This window comes from Lupinus angustifolius, chromosome LG17, assembly GCF_001865875.1.
Source record: "Lupinus angustifolius cultivar Tanjil chromosome LG17, LupAngTanjil_v1.0, whole genome shotgun sequence".
Classification (NCBI taxonomy): Eukaryota; Viridiplantae; Streptophyta; class Magnoliopsida; order Fabales; family Fabaceae; genus Lupinus; species Lupinus angustifolius.
Window position 1 is genome coordinate 16766789 of NC_032025.1, and position 11634 is coordinate 16778422.

The window sequence follows — 11634 nt, forward strand, 5'->3', positions numbered from 1 at the left end:
GAAAAAGAACCTTTCTATAAAATTAGATGAGAATTAGGCATTCTTGATGAAGCATATTTCACTTAAATGCCTATATATGTTTATGTGTATGCTTCATTATATCTATTTCATGCCTACTTGAACTTAAATGTGTTTATTTATGTTTAAAAATTTCAATTTTTGGGTTAAAAATCATTTTCATAGCTTAATTTTGCCTAAATATAAGCTTTTATGGGGTTAGTAATCGATTACACTGGAAAGTAACCGATTACAGGGTTGAACATCGTGTTTCAGTAACCGATTACCCAAAGTGAGTAATCGATTACTCTGAGTTGCTGTTTGAAAATTTTAAAATTTTTAATTTGAGTAACCGATTACTCAAAGTGAGTAACAGATTACTCTATGTTGTTATATATGTATTTTTTCTGCATTTTTAAACTTTTTCAAACTCATCTTCCTCACTCAACTCGTGCTCTCTCTTGCTCAACTCTCTCAAACCCTAAATTCTTCATTTTTGATTTGTTTAAGTGATTTTTGTGTCTATTCTTATCACATTTTCACTTCTAAACATTTCTAAACCTTCACTTTCGTATTTAGTAACCTAAATAAAAAACCCCAAAATCTATAAAACCCCAAAACCTAAACCTTCAAAACCGAAAATCCATGGCTTCCTCTTCAAAAACCAAGAAGCAATGCACCTCCACGACTGAAAAGAGGCAAAGAACTACTTCTATGGAGTCCAACCCTCTGGATTTGGCAAGGCTTCTATCTAATGAGGAACCACGCAAAGTGTTTGAAGAACACTTCCATGGACACATCATTTTCACTCCAAAATTCGGTAATGTTGGAAATTTTGAGTTTGAAGATTTTCTTTTCCCTTATCTTTTACGTCAACAAAACCATTTTGATTTTTGTTGTGAGACAAGTGAAATTTATCCAGAACTTGTGCGAGTATTTTTCTATAACTTGAACTTTCGGAAAAATCGTCTTACTTCCTATGTCAAAGGAAAAGACATTGTTTTGGATCTTAAAACATTTAGTTCATTGTTATGTAACATACCTTCTCAAGGTAGCATAACGGGTTACAACCTTGTGTGTGAATGGGATAATTATGATCGGAAGGATTTTTATCATACTTTATGTAGACTTTCAAAACGGGAAATAGAAATACGTAAACAACAGGGCTTTGGTGAGACCGTAAAAAACCGAGACATCCTATCTGCTGGATATCTCAAGCTTGAGGACCATTTGTTTCATTATTTTTTGAGCTATGTCATATTACCAAAATTTTCAAATCGTTCTCAAATAAGTGACCTATAACTCCAATTGATGTATGCTTTAAAGTTTAACATCAAGATCATTGGGCTCTAATAATAATGAGACAAATGTGGACTGTTAAAGGTACTGAAAGTCCTTTGCCATATGCAATCTTCATAACCAACATTCTTCAGCATTTCGGTGTTTCTACAAATGGTGAAACAAAGGTGTCTTTGAATCATCGAGAAAGCCAAATTGATGTGGAAGTGATCCAAAAAATGGGTTTCACCCAAGACCCTCGAACCCGAACCTATAAACATAGAACCGATAAACCGATTGTTGTTGCTGATCCATCTGAACCTGAAGCTCCTAACCCTCCTGAACCACAACCGTCTGAGTTTCATACTCAATCGTCCTCATCTGCTGCCATACCTACGAACCAAATGATTATGGATGAGTTGTTTTCTCTCCGAGGCTACATCACTAACCGGATGGATGCTCTTGACTCTTAGAATCAACAAATTCAATATGAACTTTATTGCCTCTCCTCTAGGATGGATAACATGGATATTGATTATGACAATTCGGAGCCTGAGTCTTAGAATATCTTTTGTTAGGATTTTCTGGCTGCATTATTTTCAAAATTCGGACAAATTTTTAATGCTGCTTATTTATTATTTTTAAGTTATTACTACATATTCTCGGACAAGTTACTTTATAATGTTTTGTGCTTTATTGTGCCATTCCTGGATACATGTTTGAAACATCTTATTTATACTTTGCAATACTTTCTTATCTATATCTTAATCCATACATGAGTATATGATATCATATTGATATATCTAGATTTTATAAGTGTATGTATGCTATATATATTGTGCTGGAATCTCTTTGCTTTTCTACTTTTTGATGAAGTCAAAAGGGGGAGAAAAGTTGGGGGAAGTTTTCTGTAAAATTATTTCAGGCACATTACTCCAAAAGAAAGGGGGAGCATACAAGATAGGGGGAGCATGCTCAAGTCAAACTTCAACATATCTCAAAGTATGTTGCTCTCAAGACAACTACACCGTCAAAAAGATCTTGGTTTGTCATCAACAAAAATGGGGAGATTGTGAAGAAGATCTTTGCTCTTGACCTTGGAAAGGTTTTGATGAAGACACCAACATCACCAAAAAGAAGAAAAGGAAGATTACTTATGTAGACCAAGGAGATTAAAGCTTCAAGACAATTAGTCTAACTCTAAATAGGTACTTCTATCATATACTCTTTAATATACTAAAGTAGTAATGCTCAAAATATTCTAAAAGGAATTGAAACACTTCAAGTTTTAAATAAAAATATTTTTCAAAATAGTGTGTAACAAGTTACTGAAATTTGAGTAACAGGTTACATGAGTGAGAATCAGTTATCCAACAATATTTAAATTGGAGTAACCGATTACTCAATGTAATTTTTCAAAATGTCACGTTTGGGTAACCGATTACAGAAAGTGGGTAATCGGTTACTCAGAGTTGTTACATCAGTTTTTCATATTTGAAATTCAAGGGTTTTCATCCCAAACAAAATACCTTCATTCCAAACAATTCCTACTCTTTCATAAAGGCACAATGATTGATTGGAAAGCGTATTTAAAGGCCTTAGAACTCACAATGAAAATAACATTTTGAACAACTCTTACATAACTCTTTCACATTTTTCTCACAACTTTCCTACACTTTTCTGAAATAGTTTTTCTCCACTTCTAGCAACTTCAACTTAAACATTCAAAGCTATTTTTCTGAGTTGCTTGAAGTAAAGTGTTTCAAAGTTTTGTAAACTTAAAGATCATTATTTACTAAGTATACAAAAGAGTTGATTGAATTGCAAGTGTTATTATATTTCATACTTGTAAAGGCAATCCAAGCCATCATTCAAATTCTTCATTCATTGTAATTACTTTCTTTCACGGGGTGTGAATAGAAAGGGGATAGAGTTACTTGGAAATGTGTTTTCCAAGGTGATAAGTATTAGTGAGTGTGTAAGGTACAAAGAGATCCTAGGGTGAGATATTGTAATTACAACTCATAATATTTAGTGGAAAATCTCTTGTGTTGCAAGAGTACTGGATGTAGCATTCGATGGACAAGAAGGTGAACCAATATAAAATCCTTGTGTACTCTCTTCTCCCCTTACCTCTTTGATTTATTTTTGTTTATTTTCTGCAATATTGTCCGTTGCACTTTAACTCTTCATTTTGCAAAAAAGTTGTCATAATTTCTAGCCAACTAATTCACTCACCTCTTAGTTACAATCTCAGACTTCGATAAACCAGTTGTAAGTAGCTACCTTGGCTACTTCAAAAAATAATAATTTATTGTTGCCTTCTATAGTAACCAATTACAATTGCATGGTGCCTCCTAGTTAGTGACCAATTATAACTATTTAAGTTGAGTTAGTGAAGGCCTAAGTTTGACCTACCTCCCAAATTTCATATTTGAGTATATCTATTTGTTTGATATAAATATTTTTTAAGGCATGATTTAATTTTTTTAGGCTCGAGTCTTTTATACAGTAGAACATGTGTAAATATTTAAATTTAAGTCAATAAATGGGTGATTTTAAGATATTATTGGAAAATATAATATAATAATTATAATAAATATCATTATATTATTTATTTTTATTTACATGGTTATGATAGACTTATTTTTCAAGGATCTAAAGTCCTGTAAAAGTTAAATTAAGTTATCCGTTGGTTAATATAATATATTTTTTTCTGTTGGTTGAGTAAATTAAATTAGACCCTCCACCCTTTAATTTTTGGTAAACCATGACCCACATTAACCATGGTGAAGCCAAATTTGGGTTAAGGGATTCGCCGACAACTTGAGATTAACAACTGGCAATGGCTTAATTAGGCCATAGGTCTCACCCTAAGTGTCGTAGTCCTAGCTTTGAGGCCATCATGTTCTCCAGGCAATGGTTGTTGGCTAGGACCTTTTGATTTGGAGTTAATTTATTCTGAGTTAATTTAATGGGTAAGTATTGTTAGAGTAAAAGTTTTTATATGAATTTGTTTTAATAAATTAGAGAGAAATAACAAAAATACTAATTTGTCAAAAATATTATTGCTACATTAAATACCAATTTCTCTAATGTCAATCAAAGACGGGGTACTATTACCAAAACGGTTTTAATTAACTAGCCAGAGAAACTAAATAGTAAATTAATAGGGAAATTAAGTGAGTCAATCACGGTTGGTGAGGGTAGGGTCAAGGTATAATTTGAAAGCAAGGTGTAACATCTAAATCAACGAAGAAGCACATTCAATAATTACAATTAGCTGAGTTGAAAGGAGATTAAATTTAGAAGAAACCTCTTCTTATTTTTCATTTTTTAAAAGCATTCAAATTCAAAAGAATCAACAAGTGTTTTTATATTGCAATTACATTTATACCAGTTATGGGGAAATATGGCAGTAATTATGATCCTAATTTCATTATGGAAACGCCAAAACCACAATATTATAGCTACAATTTCAATTGCAGAAAACAATTTAAAATATTTGTATGAAATCTTAAAGTGATTGCAAGTACGTTTGCTATATATTATATTTTTATTCGTAGTTTATAAACTATGAAATTATAAACTGTTGAATTATAATATTTTAATATTATAATAAGTTTATAAAGTGTTAAATTTGGTTGTTTTTACCTATTTTAAATATATATTTTTTAATATTTATCCTTTTATATATATATATTTACTAAATGAAAAAAGCATCTTCTATATATACATTTTTATATTATCATAATTTTTAAATTTGTATTACTTGGTGTCAAAGATTAAAAAAAATAATATAAAAAATGATATTAATATTTAAAAATAAGATGACACATATTTTTAATATAAAATATGTGGAAAAGTAAATGAGAATTGAGATAATCTAAAAATTAAGCGTAAAATGGAATCGATATTTCAATAAAAAAATAAGTTAAATTTAAAATAAACAACTCATTGTGAAGGAAATTCTATTTTTTATTATTTTCACAAAAATAAATTAAGTTTGTAATCTAGATAGATTGTCAAAATATTCATATACTACAACTTTAAACTTTTTAAAATAAATAAAAACTATAAACTTTTATCTCTACCAAAAGCACTACAAATGAGAAACATGATATTAAAAGAACTTTTGGTAAAAAATTTAACATATAATAAAAAATCATATGTTACTCTAACTTTGTTTCAATTCCCACTACTCAATTTTTTTAATAAATATTAAAATTTCAGTGGATGCGGTTGAACATGTGGTTTTGAGAGAAGTGATTTTCATTCAACATAATCCTCGTTAACATTGATGGTGAGAGATTTGTTCCTTTTAAACTAACTTCAAGGTAATAAGATAACATGGAGTTCTTATAGGAGGAAGCTAAGTCTTACTCCTAGTTTAATCCTCCGTGTGATTTCGTTGAGATTCCTTCGTTTAAAATTTGTCATTTTGATATTACTGAATACGCATTAATTTTTTTCCTTCTTCTACGTACTTATTTTTGTTAGGTTTATTTAACGACAGCAAAAATGATTTTTGTACACGAAAAGATTTATGTGATTGGAGTTCCGGAAGGCAAGGGCTCATTTATCAGACAATGTTTACATAATAATTTATCGATTATCCATTATTGATGTCCTTACATAATCAGCTAAATTCACAATTACACCTTATTGACTATGCTGAATATTTTCCAAACGAATCAACACACTACAACAATAAACACAAAAATAATTAAAATAATGCATCTTAATCTATTAAAAACACTAGTCACCCAATCAAAACTTGGTGTTTTTTCTTTCTTAAATCATTCATATTATAATAGCAAGCTTCACGTGATTCCCATGGTTTTCACAATCATTTGAGGTTTCTGATTAGACATAGTTGTCAGTTGCATGGTCCTAGAAAGTTTGTAACATGGAAAAGCTAGCTAGCTCTATCAGTTACGTAGCATCCTTTGCCCACAATCTTTTTCCTTCTTTCCTCTTTTAAATGATTCATTGGGGATTCCCACTATAAAGTTTTCAATAAGAGAGATGGCAAAGATGACATACCCTTTTACTTTGAACGTTGATCAACACAAAATCAATAACATCTTCACACCCTCTCTGGGCCCTTGTGTCTGCATTGATATTCATAATAAATACCAGCAATCTCCAACTATAGGTGTTCACAGCTCATACCCTTGCTTATGCTAACAAAGGACTGAAAATCTTGACCTTGGATTTGAATGTTGCACTTGAGTAGTACAGGTTCAGCGGTAAAAATGAGTGAAACTTTTAGTGAAGATTCAATAGTCAAGTTCGTGTAAACCAAAAGACTATTGGAATGTTTAATCTAAGGAGTTGGCATACCATTATGAAATACATTTCTTTCTCTCTTGTTGATGTGAAAATCGGATTGAGATTATGTACAAATTTTCATGGAGTTTTCAAAATTTCTAACACTAAATTAAACTTACACCCTAAGTTTTATTTAAATAACATAAATCATTTTTCTTTTTCTTACATCTACACAAATCACCTATAATTTATATACATATATTACATTATTAAGTTGTTAGTGTAATCTTTTAAACAAAAAATAGATATGAGTATAATTTTACATTAAAAAATGGGTAATGAGTGTAATTAAGTTAAACACCAAAGGTTGTCAATATAATTTATTCTTAATTAATTATATATTACCTATAATAAGTTGATTATTTGAAAATTTGCATATAAAATTTCATTATAAAATCATTCTTCTCTTTTGAGTATTTGAACAATATGTTGATAGGATTATTGATCCATTTTGCAACGAACCAAAAATAATGAAGAGACATTAATTTTTATGCTATTTGTACTTGCGTCCGTAGCAAGAGTGACAAATGGATGTATTGGATAAATTTGAATTTGAATCCTAATGAATTGATAGAAAGTCATCCACTAATCCATAAAAATCTAAAAGATTATATTTTAAATTATTTAGTTCATTCATATACAAACTTAATAAATGAATTTTAATTCATGCATGAATCCATTTTAATAAGTTTGATGGATGAATATCCAATCAATTTTATTTTTTAATTAGAACTTAAAGCACTTTATAAAAAAATCATTCTTTAAAAAAATTCTACTTAATAAAGCATCTCTAAAAACATTTTTCTTTAGAATCACTTTTAGAAAAAAACATTTTTTCTAAGAAAAGCACTTTTAAAAGAAACACTTTTTAAAAAATTGTTTTTTTTAACTTTTAAAAAATCACATTTTTTGCAACATTCTATAAGAATATAAAATTGAAGGTTCTATGTATAAAGTTTTTAGCATATATTTAGATATTTAGATATGATGTGTATTTAAGAGCAAATTGTTATTATTAACCTTACCACATGTACTATCATTGATCTCACTATCTCTAAGCAAGAAAGTAATAATTGAGATACTAAAGGAAATTGAAAAGCAAAATATAATGTTTGTGAATGTTTTTGTTGAATAGATTATCCATTGGATATAATGGAAGGATTTGAATCCATCCATTATTAAAAGTATTCATTAAATTATATTCATTAAATTTAATGAATGGACATAAACAAATTTAATCTTCCTCATTGGGGCTGTGGATAATTTTGCCACATATAATTCATATAATACCATATTTTTGTTGAAATCTTGTGTGAGATTAAACAAAATTGCATTATTTCTTCTATATGATATATAGTTGTATACCTTATCTTTAGTCATCTCTAATAAGTCTCAAAATAATGATAACAAATTTTGTTGATATCATTTCTTGATTATAGCCTTATATCGTTAGCACAACTGATGCAAATTTTGGAAATAAAATAAAGTATATTGAAATTGACTAAGTTTGATTTTCTAGGTACTTATGAACTTTATTTATTTTACAAACAATATATCTGCTAATATGAATGGCAACGGGCACGGGCGGGCACGGGTAGTAGCTACCTGCTACCCGTTTCAAAATAGAAGAGTAATACTCATACCCGCCCGTACTCGTACGGGTACTCGTGTGCGAGTATTTGCGGATATTTTTTGGTACTTGCGGGTACAATGGGTACTCACGGACTTTCTCTATTATAAATAAATTTTTACTTCTATTGTGTTTCAAATAAAATGAAACTTAATTATTTTTGTACATTTTGATTAAATATTTTGCAAAAATGCTAAATTTATTGGTGTTTTCTATTTGTGTGATTTTTTGTTCTCATTTCTTTAACAAAAAGTACATATTTTCTTTGTAAAACATGTGTGTTTCTACACATGTAATAATATTTGTAGGGTGTTTCACCACCAAACTCAATAAAATAGGTAAACAAAGTAAAGGAAAAAATATACATAGTGTAATAAATGTTAGAATTATGCATTTTTTATTTTAATTAAATATAATATATTAATCATATAAATAACGGGTACGCGCGGGTACGGGTACCATAATACCCATACCCGCTCGTATGTACTGCGGGTACTTTTAAAAACCCGCTTACAATACCCACGGGTACCCGTTTGTGACCCGTACCCGTGCCCGTACGGGTTTTACCCGCAGTTACCCACGGGTATGGGTTTGTTTGCCATCCCTATCTGCTAATGACAATGGTCGTAGAGAATAAATTATACAACTTTGTAATTGTCTTTTCATTATTTTTTGTTCTTTACAAAATACATCAATAATTTTAAGGAGATGTTATTTAAATATATAGAAAAAATACTAATTTCATAATCAATTCCTATAGGCATATTTACAAATAATTAATTTTTCCTGGTTAATATACAATTAATTAATAGTATATTACATGTATATCACCGCAAGTTTAACTCAAGAGAATAAAGTATCTCCTCGTATTAGAAGATAACGTATTTCCTTAAATTCACTCATTGTTCTACATGTAACTTATTTTTTGTTTTTATAATATACTTTAAATTGAAAACTTCAAGAAGGAAGAAAGATAACATATCAAAGAATGAGTGAATTTAAGAATATAAATTATCTCTTTATATGAGCAGATATTTTATTCTCTTAACTCAATTATATTCATTACTTATTTTTGTTTAAAAAATTGCAATCATCTTCCATGGAGAGGTATCTAATGTAATTTATGTATATAAATTAATGATAGTTTGTATAGGTGAAAAAATGAGAGGGTCGTTAGTATAATTTCCCTAAAAATCATGGTTTGATAATATGATTTTTAAAATTATTTATTTGTTTTTAAATTATAATAGGTTATATATAATTAAGTCAATTTAATCTATTATATTAAATTCATCTATTTATTTATATTATAATTATTGATTCTTAATGGTTGTTCAGAATTGGGGCTAGAAAAAAATATTTCCTTTTACAAATTGTAACACAATGATTTTCTATGTGCGTTTTATTAATTATTTAATTGACAAGTGATTAATTTTAGAAATTAATCAGTATTGAGTTAGGTTAAATCTCAGTTGAGTTTTAGTCTTGTATTGTGATTTCCTAATTTATGGTAAAGTTTCATAATTTTCTGAGATAGAAAGTCTTCGGGTCTCTTTAGAGCCCAAATTCACCATAAATTCTGCCCCAATGTGATTTTTGAGTTTCGTAACTCATAATTGAATTCTGATTCTGCCATTGGCTTTGAAATATTATTTTGAGTCAAAATAGACCCAAGTTTGTCCATAACACATCTCTAGATATTATTCACTCTGAAATCCAAGTTTCGACGTTCTAAATGTAACCCTAAATCAGAAGATTTTTAATCTCCGATCGAGTTTTAACCAATAATACTCAGGCATGGTTTTAATCATGATTTTTTATTGCATTAGTCATATCACCCATTCATGATTCAAGCTTTCTTGTTGAATAAGCAAAAGTACAATCACTTACAAAATTCCCTAAATCACTCATAAACTCCTTACACCACTATGATTTTGGGGAACCATTTTGATCTCCCCAAATCTGATTTCCCCCTCTATAAAAGCAACGCCTTGGCCTTAAGGGAGAATACATTTTTTCCTCACTTTCTAACTTTGCATTCTAAGCACTTCTAAGAGATTTCAAGGTATTTCTCTTCTTGTTTTCTCCATCTCTCACACATACACCATTAGATAGTTATCATCTTTTAGTATGTTGTTCTTGATTATATGATCAAAAATATCAACCCCTGTGGTTGCTTTAGATTGAAATGTGTTGAGATGACCATAGAGTTTTATTGAATCAACTTAAGTTAGCTTACTTTAAAGTGGTAAGTTTAACTTAAGAGATCTTGATTTAAAATGTTAACTTTGGATATGTTATTCTTGACTATGTGAGGAATACTATCAACCCTTGTGGTTGCTTTAGAATGAAATATGCTGAGATGACCATAGAGTTTTATTGAATCAACTTAAGTTAGCTTACTTTAAAGTGGTAAGTTTAACTTAAGAGATCTTGATTTAAAATGTTAACTTTTGATATGTTGTTCTTCATTATGTGATCAATACTATCAACCCTTGTGGTTGCTTTATAATGAAATGTGTTGAGATGACCATAGAGTTTTATTGAATTAACTTAAGTTAGCTTACTTTAAAGTGGTAAGTTCAACTTAAGAGATCTTGATTTAAAATGTTAACTTTTGATATGTTGTTCTTGATTATGTGATCAACACTATCAACCTTGTGTTTGCTTTAGAATGAAATGTGTTGAGATGGACATAGAATTTTGTTAAATCTACTTTAGTTAGCTTACTTTAAAGTGGTAAGTTTAATATAAAATATCTTGATTTTAAAATATTGTTTTTATGAATGAGATCAACATTATCAACCCTTGTGGTTGCTTTAGAATGAAATGTGTTAAAATGACCATGGAGTTCTATTGTTCAAAAGTATTGAATCCACTTGAGTTTGTTTACTTTAAAGTGGTAAGTTTAACTTGAGAGATCTTGATTTAAAGTGTTGACTTTGGTTAAGTAACTTACCTTAAAGTGGTGAGTATAACTTAAAAAGTCTTCATGAAATTATTAATTTGTGTTACAGTTAAAAGTACAAGCTTTGTTAAAGTCTAATTTAAAAAGAAAGAAAGATTGTTTTCTTAAATAAGACTTTCGATGATAAAGGATGGTTCAAGAATATGTAATCTTGAACCGGATAGATGAAAGTAATTGAGTCCATGATAGGTTAAAAGATGTCTTTACCTAAGGGTTATCATGCAAGAATTTTAACTTGCAAACCTAATGATTTGTTCTTGTGTTTATTTCCGAAGCTTCCGAAGTTGGACAACATACTTGTGTCACACTTATCACCAAGGGAACCACTCACGTGACACTCTAAGGTGAGGGAGAATACATCGTGAAACAGTTGTGTCAGGATATGAGATTTGGACCTCCTAAACTACCTCAAAAGTTTGGAGTTGTC